General features: G+C 36.3%; 1 long non-coding RNA gene across 3 annotated transcripts in view; it reads left to right on the top strand.

The window, feature by feature from the left end:
- Positions 1-25,704, top strand: part of LOC147834365 (uncharacterized) — a 546,693-nt gene that overhangs the window by 218,027 nt on the left and 302,962 nt on the right. The window contains exon 1 of one of the 3 annotated variants that reach the window (XR_015503732.1): positions 24,914-24,946. The exons of the other annotated variants lie outside the window; for them this stretch is intronic. This is a non-coding gene — a long non-coding RNA (uncharacterized LOC147834365). Of the gene's footprint in view, positions 1-24,913; positions 24,947-25,704 lie in introns of those variants that run through there. 3 annotated transcript variants of the gene reach the window in all.

Below are 25,704 nucleotides of genomic sequence, written 5' to 3'. Positions count from 1 at the left end.
AAAAAAGTGTTCATATCTCATGTGCGTCTCAATCCCAGACTTCTGTTTTCAGAGGAAGTGATGCATTTTCCCCACTGACACATCTTACCCCCACTCTCCCTCCTACACCAAAAACCACGAGCTGTTATCTGTTCCTTGATGTGTTTCTCTTCTGGGATGAAATGGAGACAACAAAGTGCCGTCCGGTCTGAGTGAGATCTCTGCATCAGCTCAGACGTCCCGCTGCAGACTCACCAATATCAGTTTACAGTTATAAGTCACAATTATTCGCCCTCCTGGGAATTTTTTTCTTTTCAAATTTTTCTCAAATGATGTTTAGCAAAGCAAGGAGTTTTTCACATATTTCCTATAATATTTTTTTTTCTTCTGGAGTAAGTCTTATTTATTTTATTTCAGCTAGAATAAAAGCAGTTAATTTTTTTTTTAAACCACTTTAAGGTCAATATTATTAGCCCCCTTAAGGAATATTTGTTTTGGATTGTCTACAGAACAAACCACTGTTATACAATGACTTGCCCTAACTTTACCCTAATTAACCTAGTTAAGCCTTTAAATAACACTTCAAGCTGAATGCTAGTGTCTTGAAAAATATCTATTCAAATATTATTTACTGTCATCAAGGCAAAGATAAAATAAATCAGTTATTAGAAAGTAGTTATTAAGGCTATTATGTTTTGAAATGTGTTGCAAGAAAATTTTCTTTCCATTAAACATAAATTGGGGAAACAATTATACTGGGGGCCTTATAATTCAGGAGAGCTTCAACTGTATACGAACATGTTAAAAATGCATTTGAGCTCATCAAAGCTGAAGCCTGCACAGAAGAAGAAGAAAATGAAGAAACAGAAGAAGAAAAGAAAAATGAAGTATAGAAAAAAGTGAAGAGGAAAAGGAGAACAACAAGAAAAGAAGAAAAAAGAAAAGAAGAACAAGAAAAGAAGAAGAAAAGAAAAGAAGAAAAAGAAAAGAAAAGAAGAGGAAGAAGAAGAAAAAGGAGAACAAGAAAAGAAGAAGAAAAAAAAGAAGAGGAAGATGAAAAAGGAGAACAAGAAAAGAAGAAAAGAAAAGAAGAGGAAGAAGAAAAAGGAGAACAAGAAAAGAAGAAAAGAAGAGGAAGAAGAAGAAAAAGGAGAACAAGAAAAGAAGAGGAAGAAGAAAAAGGAGAACAAGAAAAGAAGAAGAAAAAAAAAGAAGAGGAAGAAGAAAAAGAAAAGAAAAGAAGAGGAAGAAGAAGAAAAAGGAGAACAAGAAAAGAAGAAGAAAAAAAAGAAGAGGAAGATGAAAAAGGAGAACAAGAAAAGAAGAAAAGAAAAGAAGAGGAAGAAGAAAAAGGAGAACAAGAAAAGAAGAAAAGAAGAGGAAGAAGAAGAAAAAGGAGAACAAGAAAAGAAGAGGAAGAAGAAAAAGGAGAACAAGAAAAGAAGAAGAAAAGAAAAGAAGAGGAAGAAGAAAAAGAAGAACAAGAAAAGAAGAAGAAAAGAAAAGAAGAGGAAGAAGAAGAAAAAGGAGAACAAGAAAAGAAGAAGAAAAGAAAAGAAGAGGAAGAAGAAAAAGAAGAACAAGAAAAGAAGAAGAAAAGAAAAGAAGAGGAAGAAGAAGAAAAAGGAGAACAAGAAAAGAAGAAGAAAAGAAAAGAAGAGGAAGAAGAAAAAGGAGAACAAGAAAAGAAGAAGAAAAGAAAAGAAGAGGAAGAAGAAAAAGGAGAACAAGAAAAAAGGAAGTAAAAAAGAAAAAGAAAAAATAAGAAAAAGAAAAGAAAAATGAGAAAAAATAAGAAAAATATGAATAAAAGAAGAAGAAAAAAGGAAAAGAAGAAAAAGAAAAGAGGAAAATAAGAAAAAAAAGAAGGAAACGGAAAAGAACAAGAATAAAATAAGAAGGAAAAATATTCACAAAAAGAAGGAAAAAAGAAAAAGAAAAGAAGGAAAAGACGACAAAGAAAAGAAGAAGAAAAAGAAAAGAAAAAAAATAGGACAAGTATAAATAAAAAGAAGGAAAAGAAAAAAGATAAAATAAGAAAAAATAATATAAGAAGAACATACAAAGAAAATGAAAAGACGACAAAAAGAAGAAGAAAAAAGAAAAGGAAAAAAGAAATAAGAAGAAAAGAAACAAATGAGGAAAGAAGAAAAACATGAAGAAAAAGAAAAAGACAAGAAGAAGAAGAAGAAACAGAAAGAAGAAGAAGAAGAATAAGAAGGAACAATGTTTGTTTGAACAGTGACTGGCCAGACTGTTCATCATGGGTCTGAGCTCACAGTGAGATATAAATCCCTGGCATGCCGTTCCCCTGAACGCGGCGACTTACAAGCACATAAAACAAAGCGCGGAGCCGCAGTGATCGCTGTGATTTCCTCCAGAGGGGAGCGGGGGCTTTTGTTGGACTCGCTCTGTCCTTGTTTTAATTATTTCCTTAAGAAAACAGCGAGTGTGAGATGGAGAGGATGAGGGAGGAAGCCCAGTGTTTGGTGCGTGCTGCTGCTCTGAGGAAACGGCTCTGTCATTTCCTACATACTGCACTGAGGAAGTGTGAGGGGAGACGAGGAGATAAGGGAATGTGTCTCATGCACACACACACACACAGACACACACATGCACATGCATGCAAATGGCCAAATTCTGACTAAGGAAAGTTGATTGCTCTGGCCAGTTTGTTAATATTACATTAAATGCACACTTAAAATACTATGGTGAGCAATTTGACAAAAGTTGGAAATTTTTAGTACACCAAAAAGCTCGGTTATGAAAACCATCCGACAAGATAATCCAGCAAAAATGAGTTCTTAAAATGTCACTAAAATGCAATATTTATTCCTCATAATTAAATAGAAAATCCCTGAACAGGCTGGGATTATACTTTAACGTTAGCTGGTTATTCTACAGTTAGTTTTCAGGGCATAATATTCACAGACTATATCAGTACGCTATATAGAGATAGACTGTGCGCCATTACCGGCATTATCTTGATGGACTCATTCAGAAGTTGCGTTTACAGTATGTGACCAACACTTTCGTTGAAAAAAAGCACCTCATGTCCACCTTTTTTGCACCTTCATCCTCACTTGTGTGTCACCCAACACACCATACTCTAGCACGGGATAAGAACACTCCACTGCATTTGGTGCTGCTTGTACCTGAAGGCAGCCAGAACCTCTCCCATGATAGCAGGGAAAGGCACAACCAATCAAAATGTCCATATGCGTTTTGGGGGCGGGAGGACTCAAGAAGAAAACGTGATTTAATTATTTCTGCATGTCTAGGTCTCTATGGTCTAGGACAGGGATCACCAAACTTGTTCCTGGAGGTCCGGTGTCCTGCAGATTTGAACTCCAACCCTAATCAAACACACCTGAACAAGCCAATCAAGGTCGTTCTAGGTATACTTGAAACACCCCAGGTAGGTGTGTTGAGGCAAGTTGGAGCTAAACCCTGCAGGGCACCGGACCTCCTGGATGGGTTGGAGGGTGGGTGGGTGGGAGGAAGGGTGGGTTGTTTGGTTGGTTGGGCAATTTGTTAGTTGGCTTTTTAAGTGGGTGGTTGGATAGTTGATTGGTTGGTTGGTTGGTTGGTTGTTTGTCTGGTTGGCTGGCCGGTTAAGTGGTTGGTTGGTTGGTTGGTTGGGCGGTTGGTTGGCTGGCCAGTTGGGTCAGAGGTTGGGCGTTTGGTTGGTTGGCTGGTCGATTGGGTGAGTGGTTGGTTGGTTGGGCAGTTGGATGGATTAATGGATGGATGGATTAATGGATGGATGGATAGTTAATTTTTTTTGGCTGGGTGGGTTGGTGGTTGGTTTGTTATTTGGTTGGCTTATTGGTTCGTTGGGCAGTTGGTTATGAAGAACCCAAAAGAAGCTACCAGTAAGCATGGCCAATTAGCATTTTGGCTTTCCTATAGGACAGGGATCACCAAACCTGTTCCTGGAGGTCCGGTGTCCTGCAGATTTTAACTCCAACCCCAATCAAACACACCTGAACAAGCTAGTCAAGGTCTTACTAGGTATACTTAAAACACCCCAGGCAGGTGTGTTGAGGCAAGTTGGAGCTAAACCCTGCAGGGCACCGGACCTCCTGGATGGGTTGGAGGGTGGGTGGGTGGGAGGAAGGGTGGGTTGTTTGGTTGGTTGGGCAATTTGTTAGTTGGCTTTTTAAGTGGGTGGTTGGATAGTTGATTGGTTGGTTGGTTGGTTGGTTGTTTGTCTGGTTGGCTGGCCGGTTAAGTGGTTGGTTGGTTGGTTGGTTGGGCGGTTGGTTGGCTGGCCAGTTGGGTCAGAGGTTGGGCGTTTGGTTGGTTGGCTGGTCGATTGGGTGAGTGGTTGGTTGGTTGGGCAGTTGGATGGATTAATGGATGGATGGATTAATGGATGGATGGATAGTTAATTTTTTTTGGCTGGGTGGGTTGGTGGTTGGTTTGTTATTTGGTTGGCTTATTGGTTCGTTGGGCAGTTGGTTATGAAGAACCCAAAAGAAGCTACCAGTAAGCATGGCCAATTAGCATTTTGGCTTTCCTATAGGACAGGGATCACCAAACCTGTTCCTGGAGGTCCGGTGTCCTGCAGATTTTAACTCCAACCCCAATCAAACACACCTGAACAAGCTAGTCAAGGTCTTACTAGGTATACTTAAAACACCCCAGGCAGGTGTGTTGAGGCAAGTTGGAGCTAAACCCTGCAGGGCACCGGACCTCCTGGATGGGTTGGAGGGTGGGTGGGTGGGAGGAAGGGTGGGTTGTTTGGTTGGTTGGGCAATTTGTTAGTTGGCTTTTTAAGTGGGTGGTTGGATAGTTGATTGGTTGGTTGGTTGGTTGGTTGTTTGTCTGGTTGGCTGGCCGGTTAAGTGGTTGGTTGGTTGGTTGGTTGGGCGGTTGGTTGGCTGGCCAGTTGGGTCAGAGGTTGGGCGTTTGGTTGGTTGGCTGGTCGATTGGGTGAGTGGTTGGTTGGTTGGGCAGTTGGATGGATTAATGGATGGATGGATTAATGGATGGATGGATAGTTAATTTTTTTTGGCTGGGTGGGTTGGTGGTTGGTTTGTTATTTGGTTGGCTTATTGGTTCGTTGGGCAGTTGGTTATGAAGAACCCAAAAGAAGCTACCAGTAAGCATGGCCAATTAGCATTTTGGCTTTCCTATAGGACAGGGATCACCAAACCTGTTCCTGGAGGTCCGGTGTCCTGCAGATTTTAACTCCAACCCCAATCAAACACACCTGAACAAGCTAGTCAAGGTCTTACTAGGTATACTTAAAACACCCCAGGCAGGTGTGTTGAGGCAAGTTGGAGCTAAACCATGCATGACACCGAACCTCCAGGAACGAGATAGGTAACCCCTGGTCTAGGTTAATGTTGACAGCGCGATAAAAAAAAAAAAACTGGATTGAATTATTTTTGGGGACGTTTCTGTGGTCGGTGGATTTTGGTGGGGACTCCCTAAATCTATGCCCATGGTCCAAACAAATGCGCTATAGATCAATTGGGTTGGCTAAATTAGCCGTAGTGTGTGAATGTGAGACTGTATGGGTGTTTCTCAATATTGGGTTGTGGCTGGAAGCACATCTGCTGCGTAAAACATATGCTGGAATTGTTGTCGGTTCATTCCGCTGTGGCGTACCTCTGAGATTTCCTAAGCTGAAGGAAAATGAATAAGTTGGAAGTGTCTGAGACTTGATGGTGATATGGTGTCATTTATTCATCTGTTGCACACGCTGTTGTTTGAAAATAGTATTTCTGTGAGATCTGTGCCCCTCAAGGTCGCCACCGCACTTTTCCCCAAGCCACCTTCTCCATTCCCCTTCCTCCCTTCTGCTGTTCAAAGTGTAAAAATAAAGAAATAAAAGCTGCCTCAGACAAAAGTGTTGTGGTTCGGCCGACTCTCACAGACTCTCTTAATTCAGTCTGAGGTTCACTGGCAGTTCAGCCTCCGCTATCCCGAGATCAAGTGTTAAATAAAGCGTTATAATCTCCACCTCCACTCCTAAATGACTCTAAGAGCGGATTCTCCTGGGAGGCCAATAAAATTGTTCTCCGTTTTGTGCAACCATCAACAGCTTTAATCATGCATATTAGTTGTCCAATAACTTAAACGTCATTTAATCCCGTTAAAACCTTCTGAAAGTGAAGCCGGTCCTCACACCTAATTTTCCCCCAGTGGATTGAGCAGGGCGTCTGGGCAGATTCAAGCTGAGAGGCCTTTCGGAAAAAAATGAGGTCCAAGAGGGGACTAGAATGGTAAAATCACTGGGTTATTTAATGTAAATATGGCAACACGGTGGCTCAGTGGTTAGCACTGTCACCTCACAGAAAGAAGGTTGCTGGTTCTCACCCCTGCTAGGTCAGTTGGCATTTCTGTGTGGAGTTTGCATGTTCTCCCCTTGTTGGCGTAGGTTTCCGTCCTGGTGCTCCGGTTTCCTCCGGAGTCCAAAGACTTGCGCTATAGGTGAATTGAATAAAGTAAATTGGCCGTAGTGTTATGTGTGAATGAGTGTGTATGGGTGTTTCCCAGTGTTGGGTTGCAACTGAATTAAAAACTAAGTTGTCTGCAGTGTATAAGTGTGTGTAAGTGTGTGAATGTGAGAGTGTATGGGTGTTTCCCAGTACTGGGTTGCAGCTGTAAGGGTAAATATCTGCTGAAATAGTTGCTGGTTCCTTCCGCTGTGGTGACCTCTGATAAATAAGGGACCAAACTAAAGGAAAATGATTTCTGAACGCGACATACTACATGTAGTAGTGCACATACACTAGTATGTGTACAACATACTAGTGTCTATGGATGTTTCCCAGTGATGGGTTGCAGCTGGAAGGGCATCCGCTGCATAAAACATATGCTGGATAAGTTGGCAGTTCATTCCGCTGTGGTGACCCCTGATGAATAAAGGGGCTAAGCCGAAAAGAAAATTAATGAATGATACTAATGTAATTTACTGTGAAAATTATAGTGATATTGTGAAATTCTGGGATTTTTTTGCAGTGTATTAATACCCAAACCAAGCACAATTCTGTACCCCTTAAAGATACAAAAGTGAACCTTAATGCAGAGTCAAGAAACACGCAGACTAGACATAGAGAGTGCTGCGCAATGTTAAGACTCAGCAACGTGTAAGGGAATGTGATTAGTCTATGTAGTCTGTGTAATCCAGTGGTAGGGAACCTATGGCTCGTGAGCCACATGTGGCTCTTTGACCAAGAATACGTGGCTCTCCAGCTGTCTTCCGTTAAAAATATTTTCGTTTGATAAGTATATCCCTCACTAGAAATCAGTGTCCTATTAAAAATGCAACTACAATTCCCTTTGTATAGTAATTTTCTTACAGCAACAAAACTCAGTTAACAATAGAAGGACGTTTCCAATCAAACCAATGTGCGGTGCTGTGGATAAACTTAACATAAAAAAGAAAGACGTAACAAGCATATTGATGGCGAAAAGACAATAGAAAATCTATAAATTGTGCTTTCTTCATTAATAGACTTGATCAACGGGATACTTCCAACACAATCTCACGACAATTCGTAACTTTTTGATTTAGTGGCTAATTCGTATCAATTCATATGATTTAATTCGTACAGTTTAGTACGATTTGCTCATCACTCAATGACGGTTGGGGTTAGGGGTGAGGTTAGGTGCCACGCCTCCTTTTTAAAATCCTACATTTTCGTACGACTGAACTCATACGAATTTGTACGAATTAGCCACTAAACTGAAAAAAACGTAAACTACTTACGTTTCCTGTTGAGATCAGGCTGGATACTTCCTATTCCTTTTATACCCACACCAAAATGGCTCTTTAAAAACATGCATTTGCCAAAACTAAATCTAATAAGGCTTTACGCTGAAAAAACGTTCCCGACCCCTGGTGTAATCAGTCGTTCATCAGCTCCCAGCTATGTGTGTGTAACATCAGTGATTTCGAAACAGGTGTGTGTGAGGTGAACGATGGGAATTGTAGTTCAGAATTGTGGTCAGGTTGACAGTGCATGTTTACCAGCGATCTGCAAGGCTGGATAGTCTGATAGATGTCATAGCCTACACAATGTCAAGCTGTAACATCATTAGACGTTGATATTTGGTTGTTTTTAGGTTGTGTTTGAAAGTGACGAAAATCCAAAGGTCTGTTTGATGTTGGACACTGACGTTGGGTATCTGATCATCATTCATTTGTTTTCTTTTCGGCTTAGTCCCTTTATTAATTAGAGGGTGCCACAGTGGAATGAACCACCAACTTATGCAGCATATGTTTTATGCAACGGATGCCCTTCCAGCTGCAACCCAGTACTGGGAAACACCCATACACACCCATACACTACTGACAATTTAGCTTACCCAAATTACCTGTACCACATGTGTTTGGACTGAAACCGGAGCACCCGGAGGAAACCCACGCAAACGCAGGGAGAGCATGCAAACTCCACACATAAACGCCAATTGACCCAGCCGAGGCTCGAACCAGCGACCTTCTAGCCGTGAGACAAACATGCTACCCACTGCGCCACCACGTTGCCCTCAACTCATCTTACTTGTTTAAAAACAATGTAAACTTTGACAAAATGTTTCTATAGACTCTTCTTTCTTTCTTCTTATTTTGTAAGAGGCCAAGGCAGAGACTCGACTCTGATAAATGATTTGAATCCACTACACTCCATAACACTCGATTGACTTTGACGTTTCACGTCCAGGCGTGCATCAACAGGTGGTTTTACATTCTCGGCCAAAAGTATAAATAGACAGCACAAACATTCCCTTTTAATAGTCTAAAGAAAAGATCGGTTTTATTTGTGCGCACTTCATGCTAATATTGACTCTGGGCTTTTAGAGAAATATGTTTAGCAAGCTCAGAAAGACACTGGGAAAACAGCACACCGTGTTTGTTGGAGTGCATTTCGAAGGATATCAGGATTAGGGGCCGCTTTTATCAATCCGAGCGTGTTATAACTCAAAGCACGCTGTAAGCAGAACATGCCAGATATTACTGGAAACGCTTATGAAAATCCATCACAGGCCCGAGAGCTGCACACGATCGGTTGGACACTTAGCAGAGCAGCTCTGTTTATTTCTCTTCTAGTCTTGCTCTATCACACCGCAGCCGCTTTGAAAGGAACCGAATCCAAACCACAGCCAATGGTAACATCCAGCCTTCACAGTGGTGGCGTCTCTCTCTCCGTGCCTTCGCTTTTTTGGCAGACTCCATCTGACACGGCCCCTGCCAAGCCATCTACATTACAATAAGCCACAGATCAGCATTTATGCGATTAAATCATATCCACGGCTAATGCGTGCAGTATGGTGAACCTGACAAACTAGCGGTGTTGGGTGGAATTGTTGAAAGTGACGCTGCTAGTTAATCACACTAACCGTATTCATTTTGTTAGCTCATATTGCTAGTTTTGAGGCAAACAATTCATCTGTGCATGTCATTAAGAAGCATTGATTGTTCTTGCATGTCCTGCGCCAGGAGGTCATAACTGAGGGGGCATTTTAATCCCATAGGGGGGCACTAGACCTGGTGACAAATTTTGGTTCCTCTTGTTCCTTTTATTTAGGCTATTTATTCACTTATTTATTATTACTTTGGCAGTAATATATATTTTTTATAATAATAATATTATGTACAGTTTCCCTGTAAAAAAAAAAAAAAAAAAAAGATTTAAGTAAAAAAAAAAAAAAAAAAAAAAATATATATATATATATATATATATATATATATATATATATATATATATATATAATTAAATAAAATAATAAAATTGAATAAAAAATGTAATTAAATAAATTGTAAATAAAAAAATTAAATAAAATATTATAAAATTAAAACAAATTAAGTTTTAAATTAATTTAATAAATTAATTGATAAAATAAAGCAATAACATTAAATTAAATTACATTAAATTAAAATAATATTTTTTAAATTTAAAAATAAAATAAAATTAAACAAATGTAAATAAATATATATATTTTTAATTTAAATAAATAAATTTAAACTAAATAATAAATGTAATTAAATAAATTTAAAATGTATAATGTAAAACTAAATTTAACTATATTAAATAAATAAAATAAATAAAATAAATAAATAAATAAAATAATAATTAATAAAAATAGAAATAGGTTAGTGATGTAAACTTCTTTTCCCATGTTGCAGTGGCTTTATTTAATGTAGAATAACTGATATCTTAACACACTACATTTTACCACAGCAATTTACCCCAGTACTTTTTCATATCATGCATTTTACAGCACTGCAGGCTGTAGTGCACAGTTTCTTACAGTTTCTGCATTGGGCATCTCTAAAATCTTTGTGTTGGCTGGCATGGCGTTCAAATAAGCACATGATAATTGCATTGTTGGGAGCTGGTCTTTCCAGAGGCTTAGAGGACATGGCCAATTAATCAAGCTCTCTTTATGGGTAATGACCAGAGCGTTAACATTCACACATGTGGGAACCATTTTGCCACCCCTGCCGCCCCCTTCATCAAAAAAAAAAAAAAGCGGGGGTAAATATCATTTTTAAAAATGAGGCTACCTCTGGTTGTTACGCCTAAGCTGTATTATTAATAGCAATAATAAGAGCTGCTCCTCCAGGGTCTGCCGACGAGGTTTATTTTCACTCATTTCTGTCTAATGATGGCTCTGCCTCTGGCCTCTGTCCACAGACACCCTAGTGTGTGTGTGTGTGTGTGTGTGTGTGTGTGTGTGTGTGTGTGTGTGTGAGAGAGAGAGAGTGAAAGTGTGTATGAGTTTGTGTCTGAAAAGAAAACATCAGCAACCCAATGTGTATGCCAAATCTAGAGGTATCCATGAACGTGTTGTGTCCTGTCAATATACAGTTTATATTGCACATGCAAAGAAGCATTTTACATACAAAAATTACATTGGGCAGTTATGCAAAAATAGCCACTGTCCAAACACACTGCACAGAGAGAGAGAGAGGAAAAATAAGTATGAATATATAAGTGTCTTCAAAAATATCTAGTCAAATATTATTTATTGTCATCATGGCAAAGGTAATATAAATCAGTTATTAGAAATGAGTTATTAAAACTATTATCTTAAGAAATGTGTTGAAAAAAATCTCTCCATTAAACAGAAATTGTGCAGGAAAAAAAAACAGTGGGCGAATAATTCAGGGAGGCTAATAATTCTGACTTCAACTATATATGTATATATATATATATATATCAGGGGTGTGAACCTACACTAGTCTCTCAGTTCAGTTCAGTTCGTTTACTATAATCGTGCCATTGATTTGGTTCAATTCGATATCTCGGTGCATCACGGTGCATTCACGATGCTCACGATGCTTAGCAACAATGATAATAATAAAATAATAAAAAATAAAAATAAAATATATTTCTATAAATTATTTGTTTTACAATTTTGTCCTTTAATACAAGCAGTCTGATAAACGTGCTGGATCTTTCATTTTACCTGCTCTTTTTGAATGCATCAAACAAATCTCAAGTACATGTACAAAGCATAATAATAATAATAATAATAATAATAATGCATATGTGATAAATGACGTCAGTACATTATAACCGGTTTTGATATTGTTATTATATTATTATGGTTTATATATATATATATATATATATATATATATATATATATATATATATATATATATATATATATATATATATATATATATATACTGTACACACACACACACACACACACACACACACACACACACACACACATATATAAATGTATATATATATATATATATATATATATGAAATGGTTTTATTTTAGAAATATAGATTTCCAGTGAAAAATTCAATGCAAATATTCATTCATTTATATTTTTTTCGTTATTGTTGCTTTCAAACATCAGTGAAAACTTCACAATGTTAGTTATGAAAGAAATAAGAACAAAAATAAAACAAAATAGAATATAAATATAAACTTTAACCTACAAATATATAAATTTCTTGTTTTAAGAATTATGCATACCACTTATAAATAAAGAAAATGCCACATGTGTTACATAATACATAATACAATTTTTATTTGTTTAAAAAAAATTGTAATAATTGTAATAATTTTATTATTATTATATTTTGGAATAATTTTGTATTTGTAACCAATAATTTTATTTGTTTTTTGACTTGTTTTTTGACTGCAAATATTTATATAAAGATCTTTTGTTGAATTATTTTGTATCTGTACTTTCAGAAGGCATGTGTATAACATCACAATATGACATATTTGTTGCCCTAAGTCCTGAAATGTTTTACTAATGGTGTTTTTTAAAGGTTGCATCATGCTTAAAACACCAAATTAGAAATATTACATTATATGTACTATAAAAGCAAGCATATATTTTCATTTATATACATTGCCTTGATTTAGCTTTTTGGATCTCACACGATGCGGCGCTGAACAACACAACTGCTGTGCATTGATTATAATGAGCCAGCTGACCGTTTACGTGGTCACCAATATTTTGCTAAGCCATTTACTCGCACAGGACTAATTATAAGGTCTAGGAAAATACCCCAACGCAACCCGAAAGGTCACTTCTGCGGCTTTTCGTTTTCACCCTGAAGTGGCCGCGTGATTTATTAAAGAGGGGAGCTATATAGTTTGACCATTGAATATGCATGTCCATGTACTTTGCAGGAATATGGAAACAATCTGCGCATGCATTATCGCAGCTAATGAAAGCAGCCACCCAGATCCACCTAAATATATGTGGACAAGGTGGCCTTAGTCTGTTTTGATACGATCCAGAGCTTAAACTCTTGCTGACAGCTATTAATTTGGCCAACAAGGCAGGTCTTGATTTGAGATTTTCGGTAAACAGCTGCGGTTATAATGTCAGGCTAATGAAATGCTAATATGTGTGGGTGCGATGGTAATTTGCCTGCTTTACTTCAGCATATTACCGTGTTTACACATTTTTGAGGCGACTCATAGTATTTTGGGTGGCGGCTATGAATTAGTTTGACATCCCTCATGGTCAGATGTGTTTATTATGCATAATGACACTGATGTACATGAAGTCTGTCCCTGCATAACAGTTAAAGAGGCTAATGTCTTGCGTATGATGTCTTATATATAAGAAGGATCAAGACAAGAAGGAAAGAAGCATGATAGTAATCGTTGTATGCTGCTTTCTAATTGACAGCACATGTGGGGATTTTAAATGAATTGAATGCTCCTTGTCAAGATATGATATGACCTCCTTGTATTTATACATGATACATTTAGAAACTACATCCTTTGTGGGAAAAAAGATGGCCAGATATTAATAAACGAACAATGGAGAGGAGAGACCGTTTGATGTGATATAATAGGATTTCACACAATATTGGGTAAATGCTTTTCATTGCTGGCTGGCTAAATGTAAAAATAAATAAATGAAAATAAAATAAAAAATATAATAGATAAATAAATCTTAATAAAATTATAATAAATATGATATAGATTCATAAATGCTGTGTAAATGCTTTTTATTGCTGTCAAAAAATGTAAACAAAAATAAAAATAAAACAAAATTAATAAATAATATTTTTAATAATAAAAAAAATAATGATAATAATAATAATAAAATATTATTTAGACCCATAAAGGCTGTGTAAATCTTTTTTATTGCTGTCTGAAAATGTAAAAAATTAAATAAATATTAATAATGTTAATAATAATAATAATAATAAATGTTATTGAGTTACATTTGAGTTATATTGAGTTATATTATTAAATGCTGTGTAAATAATTTGTATTGCTGTCTGATTAATAATAATAATAATAATATTAATAATAATAATAGTCATTTAATAATAACAATAATAATGATATTTTAATAATAATACATATTATTTAAATTCATAAATGCTGTGTACATGCTTTTTATTGCTGTTTGAAAATGTAAACATTAAATAAATAAATAAATTATAATTATAATAGTAATAAAAATAATAATAATATCAACAACAACAGTAATACTAATATTAATACTAATAATAATGATAATAATAATAATATTGTTATAATAATAATAATAATAATAATAATAATAATAATAACAAATATTATTTAGATCCACAAATGCTGTGTAAATGCTTTTTATTGCTGTCTGAAAATGTAAAAAATTTAAAAATAAAAATAAAAATAAATAAATAATAATTATAATAGTAATAATAATAATAATAATAATAATAATAATAATAACAATAATAATAACAATTGTGTAATAGTAATAATAATAATAATATTAATAATAATAATAATAATAAAATTATGATTTAGATTCATAAATGCTGTGTAAATACTTTTTATTGCTGTTTGAAAATGTAAAAAATTAAATAAATAAATAACTAATAGTAGTAGTAGTATTAATAATAATATTTTATTAATAATAATAATATCAGTAAATATTATTTCGATCCATAAATGCTGTGTAAATGCTTTTTATTGCTGTCTGAAAGTGTAAGAAAAATATATAATTCCATGAAATATAAAAAGCCAAAAAAGCTTTATTTAATGTTGAATATTTTTCTTTTTAAAAGTTTAATTAATTTTTTTAGCCCTATAAACAGTATTTAAAAATAATACAAAAATAAAAGAAATAGTAGAGTTTGCAGAAATGTCTTTTACTTCAAGACTTTCTGCCTCATCTGTATCACCCCAAGACTAATAAAATATTATTTAGATCCATAAAGAGTTTTACGTGGCAGATATACAGCGTGCCAGAGATCAGGTATCTTACAGTCAGGCCTCTATAATCAGGTCTGCCATCGCTCGGTTCTGCCGTCAGGAGCAGCTGATTTAGAGCGAGGCCGTTTTCTGCGTCACCGAGCACCAGGGATCAGGTTCTCATCATTTCAAAAGAAACGTCTGTATTTTCAGACATTTGCAGGCACTTGGATAATTTGAAGTAACCGAAACTCCCCATAAATGCAAATTTATTAGTGCAGCGATGCTGATTCCTAAGACACTAATGGAGCTACTGGACTGTTGCGTTTTTAGACAGCGATTGTCAGGATTGGATCAAAAACAATTAGCTGCAGATGTGTTCAAATGACCAGTGTTTCCTTGACCGGGTTGACTCTTCAACAGTGTTTGATCACCAAACAAATTATATCTGGGCGTCATTCGCTTATAACAAACTAACGGTAAGAGGGTTCTTGCTATAAGGGATAAAGCTGTGGACAGAAGTTCATTCATTCATTCTTTTTCCTTTGGCTTAGTCCCTTTATTCATTAGGGGTCATCACAACAGAATGAAGCGCCAACTTATCCAGCATATGTCTAACACAGCGGATGCCCATCCAGCTGCAAACCAGTACTGAAAAACATCCATACACACTCATTTACAAGCCAATTTAGTTTATTCAATTCACCTACTGTACAGCGCAAGTATCTGGACTGTGGGGGAAAACCATGCCAACAAGGGGAGAACATGCAAACTCCACACAGAAATGCCAACTGGTCCAGCCAGGACTCAAATCAGCGATCTTCTTGCTGTGAGGCGACAGTGCTAACCACTGAGCCACCGTGTCGCCATAATTTTGATTTCACCCACACTGTAAAAACTTATAGGATCAATTAGTCATGACAGCATATGTTTTTAGATCATTGCAACTTATTAAATCAAGTTAGAACATGATTAACTTAGTTTAATAAGTTACTCAAGCAGTATAATAGTACAATATAAGTTCAACGAACTTTGATTCAGATTTTTTTTTTTAAATTTCTTTAAATATTGTTTTTTGACATCATAAATAATGCATCTATGAGCTTGATGAGTTTATATATTGTTTATTTTTTCTTATGTAAACAAAAAAGAATGTACATAGCATTTATGGATCTAAATAATATTTTAATGGTCTTTGTTTAAGGTTGGAAAAATAGGTTTGTGCCCCGGCGCATGGTCTAACAGGGCTGTGCTGATTCTCTTAATGAGTTCTGGGTGTGTTTTGAGCATAACCTGCATTAAACTAATCAGAGTCTCATCTCTTATTCCCTTTAAGAGTCAGTTGTGTCGCGCCATGGCGCATTTGCTATTTACCTAGCAGACTTTATGTGTAAAAACTGAACACTTCACTAGCGAGAAAACAGTTAAACTGAGCATCTGCAGCGCGAGGATAAAGAACGAGCCTCCTCCATTCAGCCTCCTTACTTTCTCTTAACTTTACTCTTTACTCCTTTTCTTTGGCGGAGTAAGGAAATGGTGGAAACTCCCTCCACTGAAGTGTTTTCATTATTCAAGATTTGTTTCAGAACTTTTTCTAAATTCAGTTCTAATCTCCAGCAAAGGAATAAATGAACAATAATAATGAAGTGTGGTCAGACAACGGAGTTATATCCAAACATCCATCCTGTTCTTATGCCCTATATCCTGATGCAGATGTCTCCAAAACCCCACAGCTGGACAAAACCAAACTTGTTTTTATTTAAAAAAATATAAATCTGCATATAATAAATAATACTGCTAAGAATAATAACATTATACAGATGCAGATTGTCATGAATAAACTGAAAAAAGCGGGAAGGCATGGAGGCATTGGTGTTTATATTGATGTAGACATTATATTTTTGTAACATTTTAATCCTTTAATTATTTTCACAAGTAAAGATATTTGAGTTTTGTTGTTCATCCTGTGTGTATTAAGCAATGTTGAACCTGCATAGGTTTAAAACTATCGTGCTCTGCGCTGGACGTTTAGGTGGTCAATGTCGCTGTTGGTCTATTTCAGTTCCTCAAAGTAGCAATGCGCCAACAATGCACCCTAACACACCTCCTTTTTAGACCAGCACGCCCATGAGTCCACAAATTGGCGCAAATGGATTTGCTATTAAAACAACCTGGTGCAAAACGTGAAAATTAGGGTTGCACTAGTCTAAAAAATAGCAGCAAATCGCACCATACACGTCTTGCACGCCTTATTGCGCCGGGTGTATGATAGGACCCCAAAAGTCATTGGTCACACTTTACAATAAGGATTCATTCGTTAATACTAACATGAACTAATTATAAACGATAGTTGTACAGCATTTATTAATCATAGTTTAACCTTTACTAATGCATTATTACCATCCCAATTCATGCTTGTTAACATTAATGCATCGTGAGTTAACCTGAGCTAACAATTAACGACAAATACTGCAATAAATGTTTTGTACATTGTTTGTTCATGTTAGTAAATGCATTAACTAACCTTAATTATTCATTCATTCATGTTCCATCAACTTAGTCCCTTATTTGTCAGGGGTCACCACAGTGGAATGAACCACCAACTATTACGGCATGTGTTTTACACTTTTATGGCTTTCCCGCTGCATCCAGTTTGTCCAGTTAGCTTGTAGTGTTCGTCGGCAGAATTGAGACGCAGAGAGGAGCTGACTGTGACGACGATTGGGTTCGAGTCCGGGGAAGAGCGGTTCCAGAATTCAGATAAGACAAAAACAGAATCCAAAAAATAAACAAGTTCATAACAGTGTGAGAATGTGGTAAAATCTGAAAACATGGTAAAAATCAGACGAGAGCTTTTCTTTTTGTGGACGACTTTTGTAAATTGTTGGTGGGGTTTAGGGAAGTAAGCGGGTGGGTGGGTCAATCGGTAAAACTGGTTGAGTTTAGGGAAGGAGGAGGAGGGTGGGTGGGCCGATTGGCCGGTCGCCCAGTCAATCATTCAGTCAGTGAGACGGATGGTCATTCGACAGCAGCCTCTGGAGGGTTTACGCGAGAACGGCACTCGCGAAAGACATTCGAGATGCAAAAAAGCACGCACAGCAGCCTCTCCTGGGACGTATTATGCGGCCTCCAGAAATGTCCACGGGACTACGTTCTCAGAATGAACCTGGGTTGGTTTTACGCAGTGGATGCCTTTCCAGCTGCAACCCAGTACTGAGAAACACCCATACACACTCACAATCACACACACACTCGTACACTATGGGCAATTGTGTTTATCCAATTCATTTCCACAGCATGTCTTTGGACTGTGCACCCAAGCACCCAGAGGAAACCCATACCAGCACAGGGAGAACACAGAAACGCCAACTGGACTCGAACCAGCAACCTTCTTGCTGTGAGACAACAGTGCTTACCACTGAGCTACCGTGCCGCCCCCTAACATTAACTAATACATCCTTATGTAAAGTCATTTTTTTGATAGTATGATCTAAACAACTGAACAGCTACTGAACGTTTTTAGACTGCGATTGTCAGGATTGGACTGAAAGCGATTAGTTGCAGATGTGTTGAAATGACCAGCGTTCCCTTGACCGGGGCGACTGGCCAACAATATTTGATCGGCAAACAAATTACAGCTCCGCAACAGCGCTGAAAGGAGGTTTATGCAATAGGATGCAGCTTTTCTATCGGAACAGCACTGCAGCAGTGTGATCGCTGTCCTGCTAACAGCTGTAACTGATCTCATGCTACTCTCTCGTTTTAGTTTTGTACATGCACTTTTTGTTTTCTGACAGCTTTTCTGGTCCTTTGAGCCCCAAAGAGAAACAGGAGCCTTGGTGTGTGTGTGTGTGTATGATGCAACAGTGTGAAACAGCACAATCCGAGTGGAGACTGAAAGCGGATCCGTCAGTGTGTCTGTCTGCTTCTCTGAATGTCTGATTTACACCCCCAGATAAAAAGAGCTCACTTATACTACAGCTCAGCTGATGGAAAACACACTTTACACTGAACTAAATGATTGGATTTGCTCTTTGTTTTTTAGGGTAAGTGGTTGCAAACAGTTTATTTGGGCTGAATTGAAACAAACAAATTTAATGTAGTACTGTTCAACTTCCTTTATTTGTTAAATTAAGCCTGTATTAGTTGTTTGCAATCACTTACCCTGAAAAAGTGAATATAATTAATTATCTTTTTTGGGGTGTACTTTTAATTTTCACATCATTGCTTTTTAAGATTTTTTTTTTTAGATAAATCAGATGAGGGCGACATGGTGATGCAGTGGTTAGTACTATCACCCCACAGCAAGAAGGTTGCTGGTTTGAGTCCTGGCAGGGTCAGTTGGCATTTCTGTGTGGAGTTTGCATGTTCTCCCCGTGTTGGCATGGGTTTCCTCCGGGGAATCCGGTTTCTCCCACAGTCCAAACACATGCGCTATAGGGGATTTCAATTTATTCAATTGGCCATAGTGTATGTGTGTGAATGTGAGTGTGTATGGGTGTTTCCCAGTACTGGGTTGCAGCTGGAAGGGCATCCGCTGTGTAAAATATATGCTGGATAAGTTGGTGGTTCATTCCACTGTGGTGACCCCTGATGAACAAAGGGACTAAGCCAAAGGAAAATAAATGAGTCAATTAAATAGTTAAAATGAGCTGAAACAGCACAATTGTTCAGTTTTTTGGGGAGAGAGCAGCTTAATTGTTTTATGTTCAATCAACGTAAAATTGTAAATAAATATTCAATATATAAAAATATTTTTATATATTTATATAAAAAATATAAATATATAAACCCACGCCAAGGCGAGGCAGTGGCGCAGTAGGTGTGCTGTCGCCTCACAGCAAGAAGGTCGCTGGGTCGCTGGTTTGAACCTCGGCTCAGTTGGCGTTTCTGTGTGGAGTTTGCATGTTCTCCCTGCCTTCGCATGGGTTTCCTCCGGGTGCTCCGGTTTTCCCACAGTCCAAAGACATGCGGTACAGGTGAATTGGGTAGGTTAAATTGCCCGTAGTGTATGAGTGTGTTTGTGAATGTGTTTGTGGAAGATTCCCAGAGATGGGTTGCGGCTGGAAGGGCATCCGCTGCGTAAAAACTTGCTGGATAAGTTGGCGGTTCATTCCAACCCCGGATTAATAAAGGGTGTAAGCCGACAAGAAAATTAATGGATGAATGAAACCCATGCCAACATGGGGAGAACATGCAAACTCCACACTGAAAAGCCTACTGATTCAGCCGACATTCAAAACACAGACCTTCAGAGTACTTTGAAGTGCCCATGATATCAATATATCGTGCATGCTACTTATCACAATATATTGAATTACTGAATATCGGCTAATTAAACTGCACTTTAACATGATTTGAGTTCAGAATCTGTCTGCTATTTTAGGTAATAAACAAAGGCTTGCAGTGCTAAAATAAAGATAAATATGTGTTTTTTTTATAGGATGTCCTTTACAGTATCTGGCGTTTTCTCTATCCGCCCTCTTTGGATTATTCACTCATTATGAATTACCTAGATGAGGTCTTTGAGTCCAGGATAAGAGAGTGCAGCTGGCAAACAGGCCTGAGATTTACATTTATTGTTCCTGTTTTGCTTGTTTCTCCAAGCCTCTTAAATGATACTGCAGGCCTCTGTGTAGCGAGAGCTGCTTCATGTCTCTAGACACCAATAACCTGCAAAAAAACAACACAAAAAGAGCTTCTGGACGATTCATCTCAAATTCATCTCAGCTGTTTGTCCAATAGCTGTTTTCACCTACACATTTGAGTTTAACTTGCTTGAACAAATGAGCAAAACACAAGAACTGTACACATGGCTGTGCATTTAGACTCGAATACACACAGGAATATGCATCTCTCTTTAACCTTTGGAGAAACAATGTGTTTGGATTTCTGAAGCTTGTTATGTGCACTTCATTTATATATATATATATATATATATATATATATATATATATATATATATATATATATATATATATATATATATATATATATATCAATATTTAATATTGTGAAATATTATTACAATTTAAAATAACTGTCATTCATTCATTTTTCTTTGGCTTAGTCGCTTTATTAATCAGGGGAATGAACTGCCAATTTATCCAGCATATGTTTTGCATAGCGGATGCCCTTCCTGCTGCAATCCAGTACTGGGGAATACCCATACACACTCATTCACATACATACACTACGGCCAATTTAGTTCACCCAATTCACCTATAGCGCATGTGTTTGGGGAAACCGGAGCACCCAGAGGAAACCCACGCCAACTTGGGGAGAACATGCAAACTTCTCACAGAAATGCCAACTGACCCAGCCAGGATTCAGGATACAGGAACCTGCAACCTTTTTGCTGTGTGGCAAACACACACACTCACACACACGGTTATGAATGATTGTGTCTCACAGTTCCTCTCAAAATAAATACATAATAATAATAGTAATTGTGTGTTATTATCATTAAATAAATATATAAATAAATAAATAAATGAATAAATAAATAGATAGATAGATAAATAGATAGATAAATAAAAAATAGATAAATGAATAGACAGATAAATAAATAAATAGATAGATAAATAGATAGATAAATAAAAAATAGATAAATAAATAGACAGATAAATAAATAAATAAATAAATCAATAAATAAATAGATAAATAAATACATAAATAAATAAATAGATAAATAAATAGATAATTAAATAGATAGATCATCAATAAATCAACAGAAAGATAAATAAATATATAGCGATAGATAGATAGATAGATAGATAGATAGATAGATAGATAGATAGATAGATAGATAGATAGATAGATAGATAGATAGATAGATAGATAGATAGATAGATAGATAGATAGATAGATAGATAGATATGTTTCCCCTGTGATACCAATTAATGAGTCACTGTTTAGAAAACTAAATAAATAAATAAAAAATCAATCAATCTTTTCCATTACAGGAAAAGCAATTATGCAAATAAAATATGTTCATTTTTATTACCATTTGCAAACCAATTGCAAATGCTTCTCTGAGAATGCAACATAACAACACAACACTTCTGATGTTCCCAGTTGGTTAAATGCAATATTTTGTGTCCAGGCTCTCCAGGCTACATCTGTGCCATGCACACGGGGTGAAAGTGCAAAATGCAGATTTTCTGACGCCGTAAAGTGACACTGCTGGCTGAGTGAAATCCCACACGTGCCAAAGTCATGAGCACAGACCTGAGACCCTATAAAAGCAAAAACACATTCATGTACATCTACAGACTTTAACCCTCGCTCTGCTTTTCATATATACACACACACACACACACACACACACACCGGGACTCCTTCTCCAATCAGCAACCTTCTTGCTGTGAGAGTACAGTGCTAACCACTAAACTACTGTACTGCCAAAGATTAAATAATTGTAAAAAATATGTATAGTCAAGCCCCGAAATGATTCATACCCCTGAAAATGTCTGACTTTAAGTTATTTAAAGAAATATTTTTACTTAAAGACCTCAATGATGGCTGTTGTACATCATCTTATTAGCTCTTGGGAATAGCCTGTGTCAATCCTGGTTTAAAAGAAACAAACAAACAAACAAACAAACAAACAACAAAAAAAAACTTGCTGGTCGAATAAAAGTAACTTTATGTCAGAGTTTGCCAGGGGTATGACTAGTTTTGGGCTTGACAGTATATTATATATTATTTTCTGCAGTGTGGTTGCGATCTCTTGTAAAACTCGGCCTGAGTGAATAATTTCCCTAGAGCTGTGATTGGCAGATTTACACGAGCAGTCTCTCCCAAACGTCCATGACTCAAATTCACATGTTGATGTAATGAATAAAACAGACCTGCTAGCTGTAATAAACGATAATGCCACAAATAATCTTTCTGGTAACAACAAAACTCAATCCAAGGCAATCGAAAAATGTGGAAAATTTAAAAAGCCTTTATTCACATGGCTAATAATTAAAAAAAAAAACCTACACGTTTCAGCAAGAAACTGCCTTCATCAGGGTTACAGCGATCAGATGCGTCTGTAGAGTCTCTTTTGAGTGGTACAGTCACATGACTCATTTGAATATCTAAATATCTTTCAAATAATATAACAAACATATAACAAACAAGGTCAACTCTCATCATTGATTCAGCATTGATAGAGGGGGACATATATTCGCATATACAGTATACATATAGTCAGAATTATTAGCCCCCCTTTGATTTTTTTTTTTTTAAATATATTTTTCAAATTATGTTTAACAGAGCAGGGAAATTTTTACAGTATGTCTGATAATATTTTTTCTTCTGGATAAAGTCTTATTTGTGTTATTTCGGCTAGAATAAAAGCAGTTTTAAATTTTTTATGAACCATTTTAGGGACAAAATTATTAGCCCCTTTAAGCCAGGGGTTCCCAAACTTTTCAGGCTGCGACCCCCAAAATGACAATCCCAGTGACTCGTGACCCCCAATATCCTCTGAGGTGGTTATAAATACAGAAACCTTGCATGCAATGGCACACACACAAACCAATGGACCCAAGTCTATTCTTCTTTTATTTTTTTTTTGTATGTATGAGAGCTGTAAATGGGCCACAAAGTTTAACCAGGTGTTATGAAATCTGCTGCATCTGACGCTATTGCTGTGTCTTTAATACAATGCAATTAACCCAGGAGTTGCAATCCAATAGAAGTAGTAACTATAGGCTACTAGTAATTATATATGGTATAAACGACTGTATAAACGACTGTTTTTCTCTTCAGAAGGTTATGGATGAAATATGGTAATTCTTATGGTTTAATAAAAATAAATAGATTTTTGGAAACCACCAGGCGACCCCCCTTCATTGTCCCGCGACCCCTCGGGGGGTCCCGACCCCCACTTTGAGAACCATTGCTTTAAGCTATATTTCATTCGATTGTCTACAGAACAAACCCTCTATATACAATAACTTGCCTAATTACCCTAACCTGCCTAGCTAACCTAATTAACCTAGTTAAGCCTTTAAATGTTACTATAAGCTGTATAGAAGTGTCTTGAAGAAAATATAGTCAAATATTATTTACTGTCATCATGACAAAGATAAAATAAATCAGTTATTAGAGATGAGCTATTAAAAAAAATATGTTTAGAAATGTGTTGATTAAAATCTGCTCTACGTTTTACAGAAATTGGGGGAAAAATAAAAAGGGGGGCTAATAATTCTGACTTTAACTGTACCCAGACATACACATGCACACACACACACACACACATATATATATATATATATATATATATATATATATATATATATATATATATATATATATATATATAACAAATAAGCAAATATGTAGATAAATAGGCTTGAACATGGCATGTACAGTACATACATACATACACCCATACGAACACATATATACATGTGCACAAATACATACACATACATAAACATGCACACATAAGAATGCATATACAACCATATTAAAATGGTTCATAAAAAAATGAAAAACTGCTTTCATTCTTGCCGAAATAAAAAAATAAGACTTTCTCCAGAAGAACAAATATTATCAGACATACTGTGAAAATTTCCTTGCCCTTTTAACAGTGGTGTGGTCAGTTTTTGTCTTGTTTCAAGTCCAAATATCTCATTTTGTTAAATTAAGAAGCCTTTTCTAGACAGGTAAAAAAAAATGTTTTCAGGAATAGCCTAAATTAAGCTAGTTTCTTTTTAAAACAAGTGAAATAATCTGCTAATTATTAGCATAAGTACAATAATCTTATTTTAAACCAAAAACAAGATTGTTTTACTCATTTGCTTGCAAAAATCACTTAAATTTGACTTATTATTTCTGAAAAAAAAAACATATATGTTTATTTGTCTAGAAAATATTTCTTGATTGGAGAGTTTCAGATATCTGGACTAGAAATGAGATAAAATTGATGTAAGAAAAGCATTTGTTTGCAGTATATCAATGCTTGACACTCCAGTCTGGTAGGTGGCGGTAGTGCACCATTAGCTGAGTGGCCAGCCATAAAACCACTGGAAGAAGAAACTAAATGGTCTCCACCTGTGTTTGAGCAGGCCTACCTTTCTCACTGTTAATCCCATGAAAGCAGAACACCAAAATGAGTTGTAATCGCGAATATAAACCGGTCAAGAAACTCCTCAAGAGAAAAGCAAGAAAGTTTTTCCTCATTGTTAATTTAACATGAGTTATTTTGATAGTTGTTGTTAGTGAAAGGCATGCAATCAAGAAACTTGCCAATGGAAACTTTCAAAATGGCGGACGTCCACACCTGCAAACTAGTCTGAACTTCAACAGCAGATCGAGAAGGACAGTAAGTTCGATATTCATATCAATACATTCTCATGCTATACAACTGCAAGTGTACTTATTTGGCATTTTGTGAACACTTTTGTATCTGCAATGGTGTTTTTAATTGATTTACATATTTTTCTAATGTCTTAGTTTGGTCTAAACATGGTTGAGATGTTACATTATTAATTCCTTTAACCTCCAGACTGAGTTTGAAGTGAATTGGGGTAAATTTGGGGTAAAGTTGGCTTTTTATACGCACATTCAGACCAATGACTATTAGTACAACATTGTTAGTCAATTGGATAGTGCTAATGTTGTTTTGAAGTCATACTTGCATGCTAATTCTGACCGAATATCCAAATTAGCGTACAGACAATGCAGAAACCGTTAAATGAGCAAATATGCGGATATAAAACCAACTTTACCTCAATATCGATAAGTACAGGAAGTTTTCTGATATCAATACATTCATGTGCTAGACAAGTGCATGGCTGTTTATTTGGTCTTCTGTGGACACTTATATTTTTAATAGTGTTTGAAATTGACTTATGTATTTATTTAATGTTTTTATCTATGGTAGTTTGTTTAAAACATGGTTGAGATGTTGCATTATCACTTCCTTTAACATTCAGGCTGAGTTTGAACTGAACTGGTGTATATTTGCTTTTATATATGCACATTCAGACTAGGGCTGCACAATATATCGTTTCAAAATCGTTATCGCAATGTGCGAGTCTGCAATAGTCGCATCTGCAATGTAGTTAGAAATATGAACCC

The sequence above is a fragment of the Danio rerio genome, chromosome 12, assembly GCF_052040795.2.
Source record: "Danio rerio strain M-AB ecotype USA chromosome 12, GRCz13ab, whole genome shotgun sequence".
Classification (NCBI taxonomy): domain Eukaryota; kingdom Metazoa; phylum Chordata; class Actinopteri; order Cypriniformes; family Danionidae; genus Danio; species Danio rerio.
Note: the sequence above shows the minus strand (reverse complement) of the source record. Positions and strands in the feature narration are given on the sequence as shown.